General features: G+C 34.4%; 1 long non-coding RNA gene across 1 annotated transcript in view; it reads left to right on the top strand.

Moving 5' to 3' along the window:
• LOC145688911 (uncharacterized) overlaps nt 1–25,651 on the top strand; it is a 44,498-nt gene extending 18,847 nt beyond the window's left edge. Inside the window, exons 2-3 of the long non-coding RNA XR_014132017.1 lie at nt 929–1,012; nt 25,314–25,651. This is a non-coding gene — a long non-coding RNA (uncharacterized LOC145688911). The remainder of the gene's footprint in view (nt 1–928; nt 1,013–25,313) is intronic.
• Nucleotides 25,652–26,248: the final 597 nt, after the last annotated feature.

Here is a 26,248-nt window from a genome sequence, read left to right as displayed (position 1 = left end):
TGAATGAGTGAATTAACGTTAAAAGTTTCTACAATATAAGCAGAAAAGGTAGTTTTACAAAAACGAAAATACTAACACAAAATTATTAAAAAGGCGAAAAGTTTTTCTTCATTCATCTGCTGAACATCCAACAACAAATCCTGAGGAGATGTCTCGCATACTTCTACAGACTCAAGAGTGTACTCAATAACGGTGTCTCTGATTCATCATCTAAAACTTCAACAGAAAATTAATAAATACTACTGAATGTTCAAACATGTTCTGGTAAAAGAGCCCCATCTTTTATTTGTTTGAATTCCCACAACAAATCTTGAAGCATTGCTATTCAATGAGGAAATAGTCTAAGATCACACTATTTCTACACGAAATGTTTAATAGTACATTGATCATTAATTTAAAATTTCGATTTTAGGCCTATGTTTAGCAGATGGGGTCCAGCTCTTTTCTCTAAAAAATGTTACAATTTTGGTAATTTCTGTTCACATTCGGTTACTTTAGGGTAGGGTTGGTTAGTTTAAGTTAGGTTAGGCACGTTTAGGCCACGTTAGGTTAGTTTAGAGTATGTTATATTAATGTAGGAGTCCCGCATAATTTTCCAACAAATGATTGAGTTTCGCTTATTTCTACTATTACGTTAGTTTAGGTTAGTTCAGGTTAGCTTACATTAGTTTATGTTAGGTTAGGTTAGATTTGGTTACGTTATGTTACGTCTAAGTACTTGCATCACTCATTTCTCCTGTAAATTCTGTGTTTCGTACGTGCTTTTGGACCCCTTGTACTAAACATACCGCCGATTTTTTTTAAAAAGAAGTGTTCGTAAAGCAGTTATAATTTTCTTCAAACATTTAGGCATTGATTTCCAACTAAATGACAAACAATTCCAATTACTTAAGTTTCATAACAATAACTTTCTCTTGTTTCTGTTTAGGGTATTACTAATCTACTTGTCAGATGGCAGAGGAGGAACGTTATGAATTTTCTTAAATTTTATTGCGCAATGTTACGAGATAAGGTAAGTAGTAAAAGAAGAAAAATCATATAGTCATTCTAGGTTAATCTGCAAACAAACAGTGTCATTTAGGATATACTTTTTTTCCTGTTTTACTAATAAGAACAACTCGCGTTACTAACTGCTTTAATAATGTTAACTTACGTGAATCCCAAAACATCGTTAGTATCGATAATGACCTGATCATCATACAGTTCGATACTGCCTCCAAATTGACACATATTATTGGTTCAACATACGTAAATGATCCCTGTCGATCATCTCTACAGTAACCATCCATTATTATTGTACACCAGTGGCCACATAGAAGGCGTAACCATCTGCGACCCACCCATCGCGAGGTGGGAATGTAAGACAGTCAAAAAAACATCGTTAGTAAGTCTTATACGTTTCATACCATGGGGTATAGATTAGTAGCGATAAATCGTTAGGAAACGGTTAAAAATTATTACTAAAATGAAGAAGAAAAGAAATCGTTGAGAAACGGTTTGTGAACAACGGCTAAGTTCCGAGAAATGTGCAAATGCATTATGTACAGGAAAATATTTAGGATTGCCAACAATCACCGAAAAATCTTCGTCGGGAGACAACTCATCCTTGCTATCGACAAACCTCTGATTCTTTCAAAGATCCTAGCACTTCACCCTGTTGAGATCTAGATCATTCAAAGCCCCCTGATCAGCCTACCTACACTGAAGCTCTTCAAAGCCACTGAAAGCTCCTTAAATAACTTAAGACTCTCACTCAGTAGTTGGCACCTCTACTGTAACACTTATGGAAAAATCGCTTCCAACCCAACAATCATTTCCATAGTTTTCACAACTAGAGTCTGCTTTAGTAAAATCATTCTATATAAAGCTGGTGCGTTATTACACACATTTAGATTTGCATCAACTAATCAAAACTCAGAATGGTATTATTCTTAAGACCATTAATCCGAATCTCCATCATCATCTCATCTATAGAGTCTGTCAGCAATGTTTGGCACCAATGCAAAGATCCAATTACTGAAACACTACCTTTGAGTCACAAAACACCAAATCCACATAAACGTACACCATTGAGTTCAGTTGTGATCCGTGGTGTCGATCTCGCGATCACAGAGCAAGAAATTCAGGAGGAACTTAAGGCCTATGACATTCATAATTTTCCTGTTATTTCGTATTAAAAATGCTACAGGCCAACATACATAATTTGCTTAGTTACAGACGACAAGACTCGCATCCACGACATACTTCAAAATAGGATTTTCATATATCGCTGTCACCAGAGAGTTGAGCTATGTCGAACACTACCACCCTTCTCTTTAAGTTGCAAAAATTGCCTCACTTATAACTCTCATCCAAACAATACATGTACTTTATCGCTGATCTGTTCGCATTGCAAACTATCGCACAAACTCAAAAACTATACGTTACTTAAAATCAGTCTTCAATTTGCAACATTTGCAATGGCAATCATCCTACTTACTCTTAGCGATGTAAGAATAAGCCTAAGCCTCAGTCTGACGTGAGAAATCAGAGACTGTTGGTCTACTTCGTCTCCACACGTCTTCCAATTCGACCAATGTCCCAACAGGAACTGAAACCTCGCTTCTACCTCCTCCAATTGTAGAGAATATCTTACAATTTATCACATTAGCACTCCAGAATGTTGTTTTGTATTTCAACGTGAAGACGTTCTTACACATCCCACAAAAGCAGCGTACGAGAGTTTCCACCTTCATAACAGCCACCTATTCAGGCCTTTACTCATATTTCCATTTTCATTCCGTATCTAATAATCATGGACGGAATGGACAGGAACAGGAATGAAAGAGACGTTAATCTACTACATGCTAATATCAGCTACCATTACTACCATTTAAAACTAATAGATTTTTACTCGAAACCATGGCATCGTCACACCAAGAAGATTGCATTGCGCTCAATGAAACCTTCTTAAAAGCATCAGATCGATTTTCCACATTACCATCTATTTTGTTCTCATTTTCCTCAAAGTATTGCTCATCGTGGAGCAACTATTGCTATCAAACACTCATTACCTCGTCGTCACATTGTTCAAATCACATTCGACCTGAGAGTAACACTACACCTGATGTGATAATCAGTAATAATCTATTAACTAACACTAACGTACAGATACTCGGTTCTGTGGGCAGCGATCATTTGCCCATCCTTCTTACAATCACTCCATCTGGTACTCATACAACAAAATCACAAGTTTCTAGTGTGAAAAATAATTTCGTTAAAGATGACTGGGACAAATATTGTCTCTACATCTGCGAGCAGCTTCAATCTAATAACACTACTATCACATCTTTAGGTGACATAGACAGGTTATCTACATCTCTAAGTAACATCATCATCGATGCAACCGAATGTGCAATTCCTAAAGGAAACTTGCACTCTACCAATACTAGTTTACCTCCCCATACCATCACACTTCTTCACCGCTTTCAGATCTATCTAGAAGAATACAGGAGGACGCACGACCGCTATTTAATAATGCTTCATCACCAATTCCATCTTCATAACTGCCACCTATTCAGGCCTTTACTCATATTTCCATTTTCATAATGCTCAATAATGCTTCATGATAAAGTTATATCACCGCACGGAAACGATTAGATTGAAGAACTTTTTAGAGTCAGTTACGCAATGAAACAAACTGTACTAAATGCTGGAATTTATTCAAATTAATCAGAAGTGCGCTCGCACTATCCAATTCATGTTGAGGGCACTGTACCTACCACCGATACAGAGAATTTCACTTATCATTTTGATGATGTCTTCACCCCTCATTCTCCCCCATTATTTACTCATCCACCTCAGCGATACATGAGCAGAACTGGCAATCTTGAACAACCATTATTCACACCATTCGTAATTTTTGGAACTTTGCTAAAAATCGCCGCTTTCTGAAAATCCAGTAAACACCATACTAACAATGGCTACTATCGGCCAACCAATCTTACCAATGTATTTTGGAAAACATTGGAACGAATTTTGGAAAAAGAAATTTCATTCTTACCCCCTTGCTAAGTCTACCTTCAACACAAGCAAGCTTTAGATCGTTATTCAGCACTACCGACCAACTGTTAAAATTGTAGAGCTATCTTGATAACCATTTCAATAAAGACTGCCATCTGCTCTTATTTCCTTCGATATTTAGCTCGCCACAGTCTGGCACCAAGGACTTCTCTTCAAATTACTCCGCATTCTACCATTATCATACGCTAGGCTTATACCTAACTTTCTTCATAATTGCTCAGCTTCAATACAAATAAATCAGGCACAATCCCATCACTTCATTCTACAGGCCGGAGTTCCTCAAAGTTCTGTTGTGTTACCACTATTATACATCCTATATGTTGCCGATATGCCAATATCAGAACTAAGAACGTATGCAATTCAGTATATTAGTGATACAGCATATCTCGCTTTATGTTCTTCAGTAGATCGAATAAACGCAACGTTACAACCAACAATTGATAAACACGGCAGTTGGTGTCTAAGATGAAAACTTCAAATTAAATCCCTAAAATAATCAAATAACGCGATTTAGATCTAAATGGAACAAGTACTACTTAGCACGAAGTCCAGACCGTTTGCATGCTACATTACTAGGTTCGCCATTGCCATTACAAAATAGCGTGAAGTACGGTACCTTGGTGTCAATTTCGACAAACATCTATCTTAGAACGCCAAGCTCTCCAATCTACAAACTAATTTTCTACGTCGAATCAACTTGTTACGCATTTTTTAAAGGAACTAACTGGGTTCTTAATACCAAAAATATTCTATATACATACAAAATTTTTGTTTGTCCTGCTCATACGCATGGACATGTCGCTTTGTTATTGGCTCTACATAAAGTTTTATGATAAACTACAAGTCCTGGAACGCCAAGTCTTACGCATTGCTTATTCTTTAACACCATGGACGCCAACACAAGAGGTCTACAGTCGCATATCTATACTAACACTCTTTCCACATCTGTACAGTATTCCCTCTCGTTATATTTAACTACCTATTCTCCAGATAGAAAACGTACAAGAACATTTCTAATTAAAATATATTGGATGTTTTGATAAAAAAAAATAAAATAAAAAAATTGTTTTCTACGTGCAGCCTTAAATTAAGAACCAAAAACGCGTAAAATAATTAAAGAATGTTAAAAAGCTAGAAACAAGCCTATAAATTAAATTATCTTTCAGGCTGATTGGTGTTTGGTTTGACACAAAGAAAATTGCTTAAAGAGGTACCTTTCAAATATGCATGGGCTCCCGCTGGATTGTGTAGTTTTATAAACCATAATAGTGGCTTTGCAGAGAAGCCTTGTTAGTCTACCAACTTCATGTTCATCTGTCTCACATATTCCGATCTTTCACTGCGCAGTGAAATATTTTGTTTGTAACACGGCTCCTTACCTCTTCATCATCTTAGAGCTGCCCTAGGCGGAAGATATACATACACATCGTTCCATCGCTAACCTTAATCTCCTCTCATTCAATTTAGTGATCTATTATTTTAAGATCACTAAATTGCAATTAACAACTATATACGAGTAATGTTTCCTTCCTTAACTATGTGTATCATTTTGCTTCTTCTTAATTTCTGTGTTTAAGATTACTTTAAAGGGAAAAGTTTTGCCGACAGATGTCACTACAGTCTTCTTATCTCTCTCGTGTATTTTTTACCTTTCACGAAAATTCAAAATTCTCTTACAAAATTTCAATCTAGAGATTTCAAATTTTTAGAGAAGGAATTTCATAACCTATCGAAGGCAACAATCAGTGCCGATTTTTTATTTACAATTTTCTTCATTGTTGAAATGGCTTGTTTGTTGAAAGAGATATTCAAACCTTTAACAATATAACAGTTTCAACAATGAAGAAAATTCTAAATAAAAAATCGGCACGGATTGTTGCCTTCGATAGGTTATGAAATTCCTTCTCCAAAAATTTGAAATCTTTAGGTTGAAATTTGCAAGAGAAATTGTACATTTTCGTCAAAGGTAAAAAATCCATGAGAGAGATACGAAGACTGTAGTGACATCTAATGGCAAAACTTGTCCCTTTACACCAACCTTAACTTGTTCTTATGTTTTGCCTTGTTGTCTCGCTTCTGTACATTTGTATCAGCTCTTTATTTATAGCATGATATCCAAACGAAAACTCACTCTACAATTAACTTATGATTATGTTCGAAAAGAGCATAATGCCTTGATCCAACAATCTTAGTACAACCATCTATTACTACTGTATCACACAACACCTAAACTTCTCTCACTTAAGAGAGGGTATAACCCTCTAAAAAGATGCCAATCTTTGGCTAGCACTAATAATAATAACAGAAGCCTTGCCTGTATGAATAACAAATAAATATTACGATTATGCTCTTCAGGGACGTAGTAAGCAAGGGGGTTTCATGGATCCGGTCCTCCGAAATCCATACTTGTTTTGTAAATTGAGTATAATTTTAGGGTTAATTTGCAAATTTTAACCCCATATTGAATTTGGAACCCTCCAAAAAAAATCTTCCTGCATATGTGCCCGATGTGCATGACTATGTTTAAGAAACATTTCATAATGTTTTACATTTTAAATTCACTATGGTCGACAAAAGTTTTAATCCAGAGAGACAGCATTAGATCCACGAATAGACTAGATTTTGGCAAATAAACAGCAGCAAATTTTGAACTGAGCAGTGGTGGATCTAGAATGTGAAAACTGGGGGCAGTAAGAAGCCAGATTGTTATAGGTATGTAATGAGTTTACTGTGAACTTTGTAAAGTATATAAATAATTGGTTAAATTATTTTCGTCACTCAAAAAACTGGGGACTAGCCCCCAGTTCCAACCTAGATCCGCCACTAGGATTGAGTTCAGAAAATTGACTGTTCCAAAAATAATACATAGTTGTGTGAATAAAAGAAAATCAAAGCAAATATTAAAATATAATTGTAATATAATTTGCAATTTAATCAATTATTCCAATATCAAAAAAATTAATAAGGCTAATAATAAATACTACAATTAAAGATCTAAATGAAATGTAATATCACCTAGTTATTGTTTTCCAATGTTTTCTCCCTATTTTTGCCGGCCACGAATATCTTTAGAGTAATAAATTACTGTTGTAAAAGATAAACGGGATGCAGATGATTACTAATTTTACTATCGAAGAATACGATATAATTTTGGACATTACTTGTTTCCTAATGTTTCAGAAAACATCGGTGATTGATTAACTTTCTTCAGAATGTAAAACTGATAGTTTTAACTTTGGCTCAACAAATTTCCCCACGAGATGGGAGAAAGAATACAGAAACAAGTAAAAAGACAAGCGTTGGAAAACTGTAAATCAATTTTCACTAAAATAACAAGTTTTAAATAAATAACAAATTTTGCATTGTAAGTAACAAAAATATGATAGGAAATTAAAAGAGTTAAATTAAAATCATACTTGCTTTCACAACATTCATCTAAATACTGTTGGGTTCTCTTAGATATTTACGAATAGTTTGAATCGTAGTTCAAATATGTAGTAGATGCAGCTGGCTTTAAATGTAGGACTGTTGCTCCTTTTCCAACAATTTTAGTATAAAATATAGAAAAATAAAATATTTTAGAAAAGTAAACAACCACAAACAAAAACGTCATTAGTTTTAATGCCGTTTTTGGTCGTTTATTTTGTCCCATGCTTTACATGCCTTCACAAACCACTTCCAATTTGAAAATCAAAAGATTGTTCCACCCCAAAGTTTTGTGATCTCGTAACATGATGCAGATTTCCAAATATTGTATTTAGTAATGGAGGGAAATAGAATGCTCTCACTGCCTTTGACTTCGCAATTTATATATATATATATATATATATATATATATATATATATATATATATATCTTATATATAAAAGAGAACGTACAAATCCTTTGTTCCCTCATCACGCTAATACGGCTGAACCAATTTCTTTCATTTTTGGGGGGTTATTAGGATTTGGACCCTAGATGGTTTTTATCATATCACTTTAATTTTTAATTACCAGTGTCTTGGGATAATTGACCATTCAAGTGTCCATAACGTACAAATCCTTTGTTAGTTCATCATAGGTAAAAATAAACGTATTTATATGCAACCCGCATGACCGTGTCACTCGGCGGGTTAACATAAATGACAGGCGATATAATGTTAACATTAGTGCAATCTACTATGGTTTATATCATATCACTTGAAAGCGAAAAAGTAAAAATTATCTAAGTAACAAAGTTTATTGCGTTCCGGGGTGACCGCAGCGAAGCGGGGCGGGTTAACATAAATGACAGGCGATATAATGTTAACATTTACTGCAATCTTCTATGGTTTTTATCATATCACTTGAAAGCGAAAAAGTAAAAATTATCTAAGTAACAAAGTTTATTGCGTTCCGGGGTGACGGCAGCGAAGCGGGGTGAACGCTGCTAGTCTTATATATAAAAGAGAACGTACAAATCCTTTGTTCCCTCATCACGCTAATACGGCTGAACCAATTTCTTTCATTTTTGGGGGGTTATTAGGATTTGGACCCTAGATGGTTTTTATCATATCACTTTAATTTTTAATTACCAGTGTCTTGAGATAATTGACCATTCAAGTGTCCATAACGTACAAATCCTTTGTTAGTTCATCATAGGTAAAAATAAACGTATTTATATGCAACCCGCATGACCGTGTCACTCGGCGGGTTAACATAAATGACAGGCGATATAATGTTAACATTAGTGCAATCTACTATGGTTTTTATCATATCACTTGAAAGCGAAAAAGTAAAAATTATCTAAGTAACAACGTTTATTGCGTTCCGGGGTGACCGCAGCGAAGCGGGGCGGGTTAACATAAATGACAGGCGATATAATGTTAACATTTACTGCAATCTTCTATGGTTTTTATCATATCACTTGAAAGCGAAAAAGTAAAAATTATCTAAGTAACAAAGTTTATTGCGTTCCGGGGTGACCGCAGCGAAGCGGGGTGAACGCTGCTAGTATTCTATAAAGAAAAAATAGCGACACCTGCTCGGTTATGGTTTTCAAAAATACATTAACCAAAATGATTTTTTACATGAATTCTTGATAACATTACAATGCATATTCCAAATGAACAGTTCATTCTTAATACTTGCGGCAAAGTTTTAGGTTCTTGAGATGAATATAATGAATTTATATGCATATATAAGTAGCTATGTGTATTTTGAAAAAGATCGTTTGTAGAAAGAGTTATACATAAAAGTAAGAAAGATCAATAAGATTAGCATAAAATAAAAAATGAAATATCTTAAGGGTAAGATATAGTGTGTACGAACATCGTGAGGTACAATACACCAAACTAGTATTTTCTATGTCAACCAGGGGCTTTCTGTACTGCAGTGAATCAACCAGCCATGTTGGTAACAAGGCTATTGCAAAATGCAACCTCGACTTCATGGAATCATACTTGAATTATCTGTTCCCTGAGTTTCATTCTACTCGAGGTAATTTTCTAATCAGTCTTCTGCTCATACTGACTCAGTGATTTTCAATTGGATTCATATCAGGTGAGTTTGGAGGCCACATTAGTCTCTGAATACTTATATTCCTTCCTAAACCACGTATTAACGAATTTCGCTCTGTGACATGAAGCATTATCTCCATGAAAAACGAAATAGTCAATATTTGCTTCAGAAAAGTTACCTTTAGCTGTTGTAAGAACTTTACGTACCAGCGTTTGAAGATATTTTCGTGCACCAACTGACTCTTTACATATACCCCTCCTTCTGACACCTTTAATGTTAAACCAAGCCCATACCTTTACTCAGTAACTGAATTTTTGCCTCTGAGAAACACAATCCTTGTCAAGCTCCTCGTTCGTTTGTATCCACAACTTCACACCACCATCGATTCCCATTATTCTAAATTTCTTTTCAATTCGAAAATGTCTTAAGCCCAAGTCTTACGTCCAGTTGTCTTAAGTCCAAGTTGCATTTGGCTCCCACACCTAATTGTTGATGCCCTCTGTGAGTTTGTCCGCTTCGACTTCTTATGCAGTTTCTTCTTCGTAATATCCTCTCCATACAGTCAAGTCAGCTGTACGAGTAACTGCAGTTACCAGATCATTTTGAGTTACAGAAGCGAGTGTTCGGGAACTCATTTCTTCATTGTGCAGTGCTATTGATTTTATTTGGCCATCTGCTCTGGATGATGCTTCCTTTTCTGTATCACATTATTGATTTTTATGCTGTTTCTGTTTGTGAATTACGGTACTCTTCCTGCCGTTAAGTGGTGGATTTTGAGTACTCCACCCATCTCCCTTAGAGATTTACCTTAGCTGAGCAAAGCAAGAAATATGCCTTGTTCACATGGCGACAAGTCACATTTCTTAAACATTTTATTTGTTTACAGTCCGTATATGACAACAATATCACACTAAAACAACGCTGCATGACAATAATACTACCACTTGACACTGTACAAACAATGAGAAACCAAAGAACAATCACAAAATACTATTTACCTGGGCATATACATCACAAATTAAATGCAGAATTTTCACTACAGTAACATGCGAGGTACTCTTACTGCTATCTGGCTAGAATATTGCTGATATATAAACAATTTTCAAGCGCTGTGGTACACCAAAAGTGTCTCAGATAACGCAAATGAACTATCCCACTCCTAGTTTCCTTCTATTTCTTTTCCAGCGGGCTGCAACTATGTTTTTTTGTGTAAGAGACCTATTCCAAAGTTCTAATCTGTTTTGTTTTACATCTGTGAAGATTTATAACTTTAATAAATATGAAACGTTGTATATACTTAATGTAATGAAAATAATATTTGTAGAAACATTAATTCTGCCGAACTTAGCTATAATTTAGAGTTAATAGAACTAGGTAGTTATAAAAGAGCATATAGCCATACTTAGACATAAAGAACATATCTAAAATTGTACTATAACTACACACGTAGAAAGGGATAAATAGCCGTACAGTAATATTTATGTTATTCTATTTAATTCTTTTAACCCAACTGTTTTATCGTAATCAATGTTACACTCCTTTCTACAGACTTATTTACTAAATTATTAGTGTTTTTTGTTACCTGATTATACACTTTTACAATATCCTCGATTTAACAGGAAGAGCATCCTGCTTTATGTAATATATTTATTGTATAAGAAATCCTATTAAATTCTAGTTTAAATGGTGTTCAAATCATTGGAATTGTTTAAAAATTAATCATGTTTCGATATAATGTCTATTCAGCACTTCTAAAGAGAGAAACTACACTCCCCCATATATACACTCACTGTATCCTGTTGCTCTGATCGGACTCAACAACACAGCGCTCGGAACTTCTCGCAAGAATTATAGTAACGTTTATTCGATTAAGGTAAAATATGTGCTCAATTAAAGCTCCAGAGTGAAATTCAAAATGTAATTCAAGAATAGAATACTATAACGACTCACCAAGGGTAGTCGTTAACCTGGTTCGATCGATGATATAGGAATCTCGAGTGGTAGTAATAGTTTGCATGTAAAAATATCTTTAATAATTATACATATTATTATTCTCACCTTTTCTATCAAAATTATAAAGTCGACGAACGGTATCAAATGGTTTATTAGTTGATACACTTTTATGTATTTTCATTCAAATTGTCATGCACACATACAAGATGATTAGGTATCCATAAACAACAACTACATAGCAACTAATTACATAATACTATCCCATAATATATATTTTTACATATATTAAAACATTCTTCTTTTGTTATTATTAAATTAACATTCTATTAAGTATATTGCTTATGTATGAGCACTTTCTGCCCAAGGTGCAGGTAATTATTAATCTATCCAAAGTATTTCGTTATATAAAATGTCGCCCGACAATTGGACTGAATATAAAAGTCATAAGCGAGCTTGGCTTTTATCTTCAAGAACCACTGGTCCGTTTACAATAATGGTCTTACATTACATATGTCCATTACATTTTGATCGCCCCTCGTATGTATCTTCATTACATATCATAGATATAGATACATTTATAACAAATCTTTCATTTCATTAATACTTATTTTTGACAATAAAGTTTCAACACAAATTAATATAATGAAAACAATTTTTGTGTTTAATCAATCATGAATTAAATTGTAATCCTTCACGTTAATCAGAAAGAATTAAAATCATTGGAAACTTATCGTTGGTTAATGAAAATCAAAGAAAATAAAATTGACTAAAAATCAAAAATTAAACATAACCTACGTTCGAATGACCAAAAGGAAGAAAATAAATCTATTTTTACATAAACAGTAGACACCCTTTTGTTATTATTTTTTTTCAGTCTTCTTCATTCCTATTTATTTGAACAAGAATGTCAGGCGCAACTAACTCTTTCACTAGATGCATCCATTTTTCCTTTGTATACTCAGTAGGTTTCCAAACCTTTAACTCATCTATATTACGAAGTCCAATTGACGTACCCGTTTTAGCGTTCAACAATTCAAAAACTTTAGGATTTATTTCCTTAAAACATAAATAAGGACCTGAGAAAATGTCACAAAATTTATAAATCTTCTTTAACAACATATTACTTTGTGGATGTTGTTTAACAAAAACTAAGTCATTGACCTTGATCCGATATTTTCCTTCTTGCAGAGACTCTACTTGAGAATTATTATTATATTGACAAGCAATATTATCTAATTTTGGAAGCAGTTTCTGAACGATTTCCTGAGGTATACCAGGTATAGTCAACGTTTGGTTTTTAAAATCAAGCATGACACGTAATTGAGATAATAAATCTAAACCCATAATTAATTTCTCCTTAAGTTCCTTTGTTACCAGAATAGGGATTGATATTTCAAAATCTTGAATAGTTATCGTCACACGAGTAATTCTAGCTACTCTCTTTTTATGTTTACCGGTAAAATCAACTATAATAAGGTTCTCAGCCTTTTGTAGCTTAGGATTCGAATAATTACTAGTAATTGCTTTCCACAATGAATACGATAATAGAGAGGCATTTGCTCCTGTATCAAGTAAAGCTTCGGTGCTTAACCCATTGACTTTAATAGGTATTTTAGCTGTACTATATGATTTTAAAAATACAAAATTTTCTTCTATATTAAAACCATCATTGACAGTATCATCTTCGAACCAACAACGATTTACAACAGGTATAAATTGGTACTGACATCTATTAATTGCTATTTCCGAATAATTATTTACAGAGACGTCATGTGAAAGATCATTTTCATCATTAACATGAACATGTAAATTGGAAGATAAATGTTCATAAGAATTATCGCTTAAATTTGTAGATAAATGTTCATGAGAATCTACAGCTGATATGGGTTTAACCCCTACCACATCAGCCGCAATTAGTTTAAATTCATACTCGTGTATGGTTCCAATAAAGTACATTGTACTGCACAATCATGATTATGTCCCGTATTACTGTTCTGTACAGGAATTACTTCGATACCTGGATCTTGATGCGAAGTGCCATCTCTTGACCTCCAATTACGTCTATCCTCGTAGTTTGCTGTATTCCTGGAATTTCGCCATACATTCCGTCTATTTTTAAACCTATTTTGATTATATGGTCTTACATAAGGATTGCTACGATTAATTAGGTTAGGCGGATTCCCTACATAATTTTGCCTATTTTGCTCGTTTTGATTGCTAGAATTTACTCGGCTTAGGTTGTGTTCCGTATCATTCACACTTCGGATATTTAGATTCCGAACAGGTACAAAATGATCTGAATTATTTTTATTTTTACCTACTCCTGCTTGTTGACTTATAGCATGGTATTGAGTTTCATAGCATTGGACAAGCATTAATAAATGGTTGAAACTCATACACTGTGTAGAAAACAAGATCTGTTGTAACTTAAATGGGAGCAAATTTCGAATCGATGCTATTATTCTAGATTCCGATTGCAAAGGATTTACGACTTTTAATTCGTTGTATGTATTTACAACAAATTCAACAACAGATTTGTGAAAACGAGGATTGAAATGTTGATTTCTAATGGTGGCATCTCTATTTGCAAGCAAAAAGTCATTTTCATAATTCGCAATCGGCGCTGTTTTGAATTCCTCATAAGTATTGATGTGATCACGTACGGCTTTAAACCATAAAGAACATGGTGGGAGTAATACATGAGGGATTAATTTCATATATTGTGATCTATCTATACACATTATATTGCATTCGTCCTGAAATTTTTCCAGGAAAGAAGTAGCGTTTTCATTACATTTACCACTGAATTTACTCATAGCCCGTATTTCACTCATCTTAACACTTAACTTTACCTTCTTTTTATCATTCCATGTACTTATTGGGTGACAATTCCTATCCATGACGTGATGTGTCGTTGCACCATCCCTTTTCCGCCCATCTGTACTCTTCGGATGAATTTTTTCCAAAATAATATCCTCATCAGACACAGGTGAAGGCGAAGTCATCTCTGGTGAGTGGGGAAACTCCAAGCGATCACTACCCATATTATTGTGGTATGTGTTGTCCTTAACCTGTAGCGTTCTAATTTCTTCCTGTAGAGTAGCTATCAATTGCGTATTTGCACGTATGTTGTTAGAATTATTGATGACCTGAATCTTTTGCTGTTGAACAGAAGATTCTATTACTTCTAAATCCTTTTTTACATCACTGATTTCTTGGATTTGGTGGTTGTGCTTATCCTGACAATCCTCGGATATTCTTTTTAACTTTTCCTCGAACTGCGAGGTGATGTCATTCATCGCTTGAACAATTGACTGTTTCGTTTCATCTGACTTCTGTTCCATTCCTCTACTTAATTCCTCATATTGCTTGTTAGATTCTTCGGACTTATGCTCTATCGTCTGCTTTAATTCGACCAAATTTTGTTTCATGGCTTCAAAATCGTCCTTTCGACATTGTTCTTGCCGCTGTAAGGTTAGCAAGATTCGTTCCTCGAATGTCATTCCTGGTGCTACACTATGTTCACCGTTATCACCATCATTGGATTCATTTTGCATTGCCTCACCGTTCATTTTTCTTATAATTATTTTACCACTTCTCAGTCTTGTGAAATTTGTATTCATTAACTTTATTACAAAAGTAAATTCACCCTTACTTTGCTTCGGGATATGAATTTACAGCAAATCCCATGGTGAGGTAAACCAAAATTTTTAGCTAATCCCGGTGTGAAGGCACCAAAATTTTTATAACGACTCACCAAGGGTAGTCGTTAACCTGGTTCGATCGATGATATAGGAATCTCGAGTGGTAGTAATAGTTTGCATGTAAAAATATCTTTAATAATTATACATATTATTATTCTCACCTTTTCTATCAAAATTATAAAGTCGACGAACGGTATCAAATGGTTTATTAGTTGATACACTTTTATGTATTTTCATTCAAATTGTCATGCACACATACAAGATGATTAGGTATCCATAAACAACAACTACATAGCAACTAATTACATAATACTATCCCATAATATATATTTTTACATATATTAAAAACATTCTTCTTTTGTTATTATTAAATTAACATTCTATTAAGTATATTGCTTATGTATGAGCACTTTCTGCCCAAGGTGCAGGTAATTATTAATCTATCCAAAGTATTTCGTTATAATACATTATGGAGTTTTTGGTATTACACTTGTTTTAATATGACTATCCTAAGATGGACATGAGACTCAAGTATTTTCTATAAATTCATTCTCCTCTTCCGAAGAATGGGCATTTCAGATAAAACAACATGCAAGGAATGCTGTTTTCAGAAAAAAACGTAATACAAGGTCCGACAATGAAGTAATGAGATTTTTTTCAGCTGATGCTGGCAACCTTGCAGACTGAAACCGTCGCCAGCGTGTGACTAGCACAGCACGAGGTATTCACGAAATATTATTCATTGTAGAGTTAGACGTTGCGGTCGTGCGTTGGACCCCCGTCACAACAATGGAAGCACGTAATATTGAACAACACTACGCAATTGCGTATTGTGTGAAACTTGGTGAGACTTCCGGTACTTCAGCAGGCCTTTGGAAATAAAGTGTTATCAATGGCACAGGTGAATCTTTGGCACAAAATGTTTGCGAAAGGCAGAACAAAAATCGAAGATGAACGCAGCAGTGGGCGACCCACAACAATACGAAAGGTAAAGAACACATACAGGGTGAGGGAACTTGTGCGAGCGGATAGACGATTAACCGTGAAAATGATTGCGAATGAACTGAATATGAATCGAGAAACAGTGCCTCTGATATTAACTGAAAATTTGGGAATGCGAAAAGTGTGCGCCTAACTGGTTCAAAAAATCTCACACAGCAACAAAAAGATGGCCGGAGAACAGTGACGGCTGATTTGTTGGACCAAGTGGAATTTAACCCGAATTACAACGACTCACCAAAGGTAGTCATCAACCTGGTTCGGCTAATAATATAAGTAGATTTCGAGTGGTAGTAATTGTTTACACATTAAAATATCTTCCGTGATTACATTTACTAGTATTCTCACCTTTTATATTGAAATCACAAAACGATGATACGTATTAAACAATTTTATTCGTTGATTTTCTTTGAACGAATATGCACATAGACTGTATTGCAATCGTACATGTTTGTTAGATATCCATAAACAACTACATAGCAACTAATTATACAATAATGTATGTTTCTTACATATATTAAAAACATTCTTCTTCTGTTATTTTTAAATTAACATTATATCTGGTATAGTGCTTATGTAGAAGCACTTTCTGCCCAAAAATACAAGTAATTATCAATTTATACAAAGTATCTCGTTGTATAAAAATGTCGCCCGACGATGGGACTGAATATAAAAGTTACAAGGGAGCTTGGTTTTTATATTTAAGAACCATTGGTCCGTTTATGAGAACAATATTCCATTAATTATGTCCTATACATTTTGATCGACCCTCGCATATATATAACATTATTTATTTTCATTCATATAAATATATTTATAATTAATCTTTCATTTCATTATCATTTATCTTTTATTACATTAATATATATATTTTATTATTAAAACGTCGTCGCTTATTTATATAATTAACGAAGGGCACGAATTCAAAATAGTAAGAAGCAATTACATTTCAAAACATGAGTCACCATGATCAAGGGCGCATTATATATTAATTACTTTAGAGGATATTCTACAGTATGCATTGTATCAATCGGGCGTCAGAATATAGAAGAATCTTATTCAAGTAACATATAAGATTGTGCATGAAGACAGCCGTCGAATAATTAGCTTAATAGAATGAATTATATACTTAACATAATCTTTGACAATTAAGTTTCAACACAAATCAAATATACTATAAATAACCTTTGCTTTTAATGAATCGAACTATAATTCTTCATATTAACAAGAAAGAGTTAAAATCATTTGAAAATTATCATTTGTTGGAACAAATGTGAAAAAAAATATTTATGAGTTCATTAACTAATCCTATCAAGTATAATGCTTGTATATCGAAGTCATAAGAATTGTTTTCATTATTGATATTAACACAGATTTAAAAATAAATATTCACAAGAATCTATAGCTGAAATGGGTTTAACCCTTACTTCATTAACTAGAGTCAGTTTAAATTTGTACTAGCATATGATTCTAATAAAGTACATTGTACTGCACTATCATGATTAAGTTCCGCAATATTTTGTACATGTATTGCGTCGTGATTCTGATTTTGATACGACATGCCATCTCTTGAACAACGATTATGTCTATACATAGAATTTGTAGCATTTCTAGAATTTCGCCATGTATTTCGATTGTTTTTGTGTCTACTTCGGTTGAATGATCTGGCATAATTATTGTCACGATTGTTTAGGTTAGGTTGATTCCCTACATAGCTTTGTCTATTTTGCTCGTTCTGATTGCTTGAATTTACTCGGTTTAGATTGTGTTCCGTATCGTTCACACTACGGATATTTAGATTCCGAACAGGTACAAAATGATCTGAATTATTTTTACTTTTACCTATTCCTGATTGTTGATTCAGAGCATGGTATTGAGTTTCATAACATTGAACAAGCATTAATAAATGGTTAAAACTCATACATTGTGTAGAAAATAGGATCTGTTGTAACTTAAATGGTAGCAAATTTCGAATTGATGCTATGATTCTAGATTCCGATTGCAATGGATTTACGACTTTTAATTCGTTGTATGTATTTACAACAAACTCGACAACAGATTTGTGCAAACGAGGATTGAAATGTTGGTTTCTAATCGTGGCATCTCTATTTGCAAGCAAAAAGTCATTTTCGTAATTTGCGATTAGCGCTGCTTTGAATTCCTCATACGTACTAACGTGATCTCGTACTGCTTTAAACCATAAAGAACATGGTGGGAGTAATAAATGAGGGATTAGTTTCATATATTGTGATCTATCTATACACATTATATTGCACTCGTCCTGAAATTTTTCTAGGAAAGAAGTAGCATTCTCATTACATTTACCACTGAACTTACTCATAGCACGTATTTCACTCATCTTTACGCTTAACTTTACCTTCCTTTTATCATTCCGTGTTCTTGTTGAGTGACAATTCCTACCTATGGCGTGATGTGTAGTTGCACCATCTCTTTTCCGCCCATCTGTACTTCTCGGATGAATTTCTTCCAAAATAATGTCCTCATCAGATACGGGTGAAGGCGAAGTCATCTCTTGTGAACAAGGGAATTCTACACGATCATTATCCATGTTGTTGTGGTATGTGTTGTCCTTGATCTGTAGTGTCCTGATTTTCTCTTGTAAGGTAGCTATCAACTGTGTTTTCGCACGTATCTGGTTGGAGTTATCCGTGACCTGAATCTTTTGTTGCTGTACAGAAGATTCTATTACTTCCAAATCCCTTTTTACACCACTGACTTCTTGGATTAGATGGTTTTGATTATCCTGGCAATCCTCAGATATTCTTTTTAACTTTTCATCAAACTGCGAAGTGATGTCATTCATTGCCTGGATAATAAATTGTTTCGTCTCATCTGACTTCTGCTCCAATCGTCTGTTGGATTCCTCGGACTTCTGCTCCATCGTCTGCTTTAATTCTTCATATTGTCTGTTGGATTCCTCGGACTTCTGCTCCATCGTCCGCTTTAATTCTTCATATTGTCTGTTGGATTCCTCGGACTTCTGCTCCATCGTCTGCTTTAATTCCTGCTTCATGGCTTCCATATCGTCTTTTCGGCTTTGTTCTTGCCGCTGTAAGACTAGTAAAATTCGGTCTTCTAATGTCATTCCTGGTGCTGCACTTCGTTCACCGTTATCACTATCATTGGTTTCTTTCTGCATTGCCTCACCGTTCATTTTTCTTGTGATTATTCTACCACTTCTAAGTCTTGTCAAGTTCGTAGTCATTAACCTTATTACAGAAGTAAATTCACCCTTACTTTACTTCGGGATATGAATTTACAAGATTCCCGGGTGAGGTAAACCAAAATTTTTACAACGACTCACCAAAGGTAGTCATCAACCTGGTTCAGCTAATAATATAAGTAGATTTCGAGTGGTAGTAATTGTTTACACATTAAAATATCTTCCGTGATTACATTTACTAGTATTCTCACCTTTTATATTGAAATCACAAAACGATGATACGTATTAAACAATTTTATTCGTTGATTTTCTTTGAACGAATATGCACATAGACTGTATTGCAATCGTACATGTTTGTTAGATATCCATAAACAACTACATAGCAACTAATTATACAATAATGTATGTTTCTTACATATATTAAAAACATTCTTCTTCTGTTATTTTTAAATTAACATTATATCTGGTATAGTGCTTATGTAGAAGCACTTTCTGCCCAAAAATACAAGTAATTATCAATTTATACAAAGTATCTCGTTGTAGAATTTATTGAACAGAATTATCACTGGTGATGAAAGTTGGTGTTTTCAATATGACGCCGAAACGTCAAAGTGCGCAATGTGTTCGAAAGATTCCCTACGACCAAAGAAAGCCCGCATGTCGAAGCCCAAGGTGAAATGCATGCTTGTGTGCTTTTTTGTCTCCAGGGGAATTGTCCATAAAGAGTGGGTACCTCCACAGCAGACAGAAATCAACATTTCTACTTAGAAATTCTCGAAAGACTTCGAAAACGCGTCCGTCGTGATCGAACAGAGATTGCTGACACCTGGATCCTCCATCACGATAATGCACCAGTCCATACTGCATTGTCTCTTCGGCAGTATTGGCAGTATTCGGCATCAAAATCCATTACAGTGCTACAACTCCACCATTTTTCACCGGATATCACCCCGTGTGATTTTTTTCTGTTCCCAAAGGTGAAAGCAGTTCTTAAAGGACATTATTTTGAAGCAGAAACAGACATTCAAATAGCTGTAACACGGGCTTTGGCAGACATCCCAAAAGATGACTTCCAGCGATGCTACCAACAATGGAAACGCCGATGGAGTAAGTGTGTGCAGGCACAATGGGAGTACTTTGAAGGTGATCACATTGTGATTGGTTTAAAATGTAAGTAAAGTTGTTTTTTTTCAACAATTCTCATTATTTTATTGTCAGCCGTCGTAAAACTGTTAAACTTTTAATCGATTGCAATAACTAGAAATTACACCAGCATACACGTAAACGTAAGCAATAACAACACAGAGATAGATAGCTATTTACGTTCATCAGTTAGATAGCTACTTACGTTCAGTATTAAATTTGAGCCCTTCGTAGCATCTGAAACCTTAATAAACATTTTCATTACCCAATTTGCTTTTTAATAAAATAGAGTCGAGATTACATTCATGCTCATCTTAACCCTTTATTGTGCAGTGTTGCTCTCAAGCAACACCGCATTCTATTGCGTTATCCATAGGAATTATAAGTTCAGTGATAATTTAATTGACATTATTGCTTTCATACAATATTCATATACATGATTTGCGGGTCGCTTCTTTAGATACTTCTAATCTTCGTCAACCAAGGACAGTCAAATTTAGTATTGTAGAAGCTTTATCTCCTACATTCGGCAAGGTTCTATTTTATTATTTTTAATTTGTGGTTTCTTACTTTGTAAGAAAATATTTCAACGAAATTGTTGGTAATTACTGAGAGTATTCTTATGACATTTTACCATAATAAGGCAAGGCGCTCAATAGCTACATGTAAGACCTATTTTATGGCAATGTTGCTTTGAAATAAACACCCTATATTCTGTAACTAAAATACAAAAATACTTTAAAAATTACGAATCTATGACCAGGAAGACATTAAATCAAACTAAATATTTAATGATAATGCTATCAATACTTGCTAATTAAAGGGGGAATATATAAGGAAATATATATGGCAATGTTGCTTTGAAATAAACATCCTATATTATGTAACTAAAGTACAAAAATACTTTAAAAATTACGAATCTAAAATATGACCAGGAAGACATGAAATCAAACTAAATATTTAATGGTAATGCTATCAATACTTGCCAATTAAATTTTGAAATATATAAGGAAATATATTTGTTCAAATGATGAGCGAGTAGCATCATTTTAAATTATTTTTACTTCCTTTTGAGATGATATGATGGACCCATTCTATGTTTTAAAGTTAAATTGAGGGAGCAATATAATGAAAAAAGAGCCTTAAGAAATACATGTTTTATCTGGGGCCCTAGTAATTAACGTTTTACTAAAATGGGCATATATCACATTTTGTTCATTTTATGTTTTGTTGTTTTTCTCTGGGGAAGGTGCTGAATCTACTTCATTTATTCACCAACGTTCGTATCTTGTCATAGGAAGCAAGACATTTTTATTTTGAAGTGGAACCCCCATTTAACGCGTCTATCTGTAAGTATGTCAAGTCTTTTAGAATGGTTATGTTCGTCTATCTATAAGTATAGCAAACCTTATAGAACGGTTATGTTCGTCTATCTGTCTGTCGAGAGAATAGTTCAAAGCAAAGAGAGAGAACGAGAAACGAATTTCTGACACCGATTCAACATCCCTAAAGTAGCTTCCAGATCCTTCATTGCCCCCTGTTCTAAACTGTAGTAGTGAGATAAATCATTTCCGGGTTTTAATGTTAACCACAATAGATAAAGTGGTAAACGATAGCGCGAAACTTTTTAGTATACTAATTTAGTGTCTCAAAAAATAGTCACAATCTCGGTTCTGATACTTATATTCTCTCCGGTTTCGATATTGATCGCTATAGAGGAAGAAACAGCGACAACTGGGTTTTCTTTTTGATATTGATTCAGCATTCTAAGAAAATAATTCCTTCTTCGCCTTTAATCTTTATCTGGAACCGGATATAGTGGAATTTACAACACTTTCCGGTTTCAACATTTATTACCATAGAGCGAAACTGGTAATAACCTGTAAAAGCCTTCTATATCTGGAATTAGTCTCTCCCAAGATTAGGTTCAAGCTTGGCCCCAATGTCTCTATTTAAAACCGGAAATAGTAGAGATCGTCTGTCATTTCCGTTTTCAATTTTGATCTCTATAGTAAGAAAGATTTAGATTCTAGGTAATAGGTTGAATCTCGATTTCAGTTCTTATATTGAAACAGGAAGTTGTAGGCAGCTGTGGTTTCCGGATTTAATAATGAATGTTCATAGAGTAAGTTGGTGCTTTACAATATATAATCTTTTTCCTTTATCTTAATGCATTTTCATTTTGAATCTGCAGTGGATTAAGATTTATACTGTTACAAATTTTTAAAGTTTTAAAAATTAAAATCCACAGAATGATTAGTTTTTTTTAGTATACACTAGTGTAATAATACGAGTCCGCACTCATGCTCAATCAGAGGATTTCTGGCTCTTCCCCAAGATCAAAAAGGGCCTCATCGGTAACCGTTTTGCCATCGTAGAAGACATCCAAATCAATGCGACGGTTGAACATCGGAACATACCAAAATATGACTTTCAGCGTTGTTTGCAACAATGGCAGGATAGGTGGAACAGGTGTATTGTACGCATTCTCAAGGAGCCGATTTTGAAGGCAATTAAATGAATGTGTACCTATTGCGGTAATAGATAGTTACAACGAAATTCCGGGAAACTTTTGACTGCTCTCCATAAAAGGAACACGTTTTTTGAGTTTTGTTCGTAATAGTGTGAATATTGAAACATTAAAATCTCACTAAAAGCAATTGAATAATTATTTTGATCGTTGGAATTTATGTTTTTTACTCCCTACTGGAATTCAGTGATTACATTGATTACAAGATTTTACAATATCACTTTTTGTTTCAATTCACACTAAAATAATGGAAGTAAATAAGATAGGAGGAAAGAATATTACGAAACGGTATGAGAATTTAAAAAAAATAATCTAACATGTGCCCTTAAAAACGTTGAGACTTTAGGCCCGTTCCTTTTGAGTCTAATGGTACATCCAGCTCGGTAGTTAGCCACGATTGACTACTAAATATAATTATATAACAAAGAGTCATGTCTATCAAAATGTGATAACGGAAATGTAAAACTAAGGAAAGATATCAAAACGTAACCATGTTGTAAAAGTGCAGAAAAGAGAAAAAAACTAATACATTACAGGGACATTAAAGATTTTCTATTTCTAAAGTGGTGTAAGAAGGTTAATCATTCCCATAAACTTTATAGTGGAAATAACTAATAATTGGTAACTGAACAAAACTCTTGTTACGAGATAATTTTGGCGTATAAACTGCACAGAACAGCATGTAACTTTGGCATATTGCAAAAACTTGCAAGTACTAAACTAAGGACGATGGAAATATATTGTTATCTTTTCTCATAATTGATGCTGATGATGGAATAGATGCTGAATTCATAATGAAACGAATTTTTCAGTTTTCAGAATAAACCGGAGACATGCGTATTAGTACAGTATATCTGATAGGGATTTAACAGAAAAGTAATAATAATTTCTGGTTTGCAAGACAATGTTTAGGAATGTAAAAGTGTTTAAATTTATAAAAAGAGTGCTTTTTGAGCGACGTGGAGAGTGGGAACACGAATCTTGTAAATATCATAAATCTAATATAAATAAAATAAAGTGTTTGTTTGTGTGTTTGTGTGTTTGTCTGTGTGTCTGTGTGCGGCCTGAGGACCAGACGAGTGGATCTAGAGTTAGCAAATTTTGATCACGGGGCACTTGGTCCAGGTACTAGACGAAGACGAAGCATTTTTTTTTTTTTTTTTTTTTTTGCAAAATTCGAACCAAGGGAGTCTCAAGGAGGGTTCCGGACATGTAAAAGTAGTAGAAAATGACCGATATTAGTGTCCAATTCATAGTTTTCGCGGTCGCTGAGATCAATGGTGAAACTCCCATCGCATGAACTTCCAAATTCATTTCATTCGACTGTGTGCCCGGGGCACACCGGGGGGAGGATACCGAGACATGTAAAAACAATCCAAAATAAGCGATATTATTGTCAAATCCCTAGTTTTCGTGATCGCTGATATGATAGGTGACACTCCCATTAGCGATAACTTTCAAATTCAGCTACCATTGTACGCGGGCCATAGGTCACCTGCGGAAGAAGGTTACCGAGACATGTACAAAAAATCCAGTTATCTTTACATAGATATTTTATCTTACCTAGGTGAAAAACGAGGGGACGCCGTCCCCCACTTCCAAAATATATGTACGTGTCCCCCCAATTTCTAAAAAAAAAAAAAATACAATAGGCAAAGATAGGCAGGGGACGGCATAACGTTATGCCAGTATCTACCGTCCCCCTACCTTTTCAGATCCACTTTTACCCCTGATCTGACCCATGCGAAGAATGGATATTTCAGCTAATTTTCAATATAATAGGTGGATGATAATAATGCATATTCGTGTAATGTTAGTTTCGTCATAAGAAGGATCATATCCCAGACAGTCTCAATTCTAAATATGTACGCTGGACTCCAATAGATTAATCCTTGAAACGATCTATATAGTAGTGAATGGTATTTCACTACTACCATTCAACGAAGGATCGAATGTGTCGCAAAATCCATTTTCAGAAGCAAAAGTATAGAAAGAAATCAGAGGTTTTCGTATTTATATTTTTTAACGTAACTAATTTATTTGAGTTAGTACTAAATTTTTGAGTATATTATGATTATTTATGCCAACTGATGAAGCTCGATTTACTCCTTAGATAAGATGTTACACCAAAATTAGAACATTTTGTTCCGTAGTTTCGTCTGGTTTGTTTGAAGGGAACGATGTCTTAAAGCTTTATTCCTCTATCTTCTTAGACGACACAACTCACAGAATAATTGTAAAACCTTTTGCCTTTCAGTGTAGCAGCAGAATGTTCTATCCAGCACTTTCATCACATCCAGTTTGAAGATCCTTATTGGAGTCAAACTTGAAGGACTGCTGGTGTTGAGAGGACCCTATCATCTTTCTCCGTTGGTAACGATCCTTGCTGCACTTGAGCCATTCTTTGTCAACAAAGGTGTAGAAGCAAGCTTCTCTCTTGATCGAAGATTTGCATTAACCAACTTCCTGTTCGCGGCCCTTAAGAGGTTTGGTATTCCTTTCCTGATGCTCCTTGGTAGATGCCTTTTCTGCTTTATCTGCAAGAACTAGTGATTATCTAGAACTAGAACTTGTGATTGTCGGGAATCTCCAAGAAGAGATGAACTTCAATATCTATACTAAGTGTCTAGCTGTGTAGAAAATAGTCGAATAAAAAAATAAATAAAATGAAGTGATTTAGGTTTTTTTCTCATCAAATTCACGAAGTTGGATTGCATAAAAGGTTATATGTGTTATCATTAAGAGAAGACAAACAATTATAAATTTAATTAAATAATTTCTTCTTTTCTTATTTTCTTATAGTCCAGGCAATTTACAGTTGGACCTGGGCAAAATTGCAATAGAAGCTTTTTTAACAGTTTTTGATTCAGGAATCATTACTGAAAAACATATTCAAAATCCGACAAAATCGGATCACGGGAACACCCCCAAAAACGGTTTTCAAAATGGCGGACCATGGTTAAAGAATCTTGCGTCTATCTTGCAATTTTCTTCTGTATCTTGGGTTCATCTTATCCGATTTTCACTGTTTTGTTGATGATGACGTTTGAAGATGGTTCCTACAGTTTAACGTGGGATCTGAACCAAATGACGCTACCGGGAATCGAACCCGGGACCTCTTCACCACAAGGTGACGAGCGTAACCACTCATCCATCGGAGACATTATATAACTACATAAGGTTTCCTAAATC

This window comes from Thermobia domestica, chromosome 7 (genome assembly GCF_964235325.1).
Source record: "Thermobia domestica chromosome 7, izTheDome1.hap1.1, whole genome shotgun sequence".
Taxonomy (NCBI): domain Eukaryota; kingdom Metazoa; phylum Arthropoda; class Insecta; order Zygentoma; family Lepismatidae; genus Thermobia; species Thermobia domestica.
Note: the sequence above shows the minus strand (reverse complement) of the source record. Positions and strands in the feature narration are given on the sequence as shown.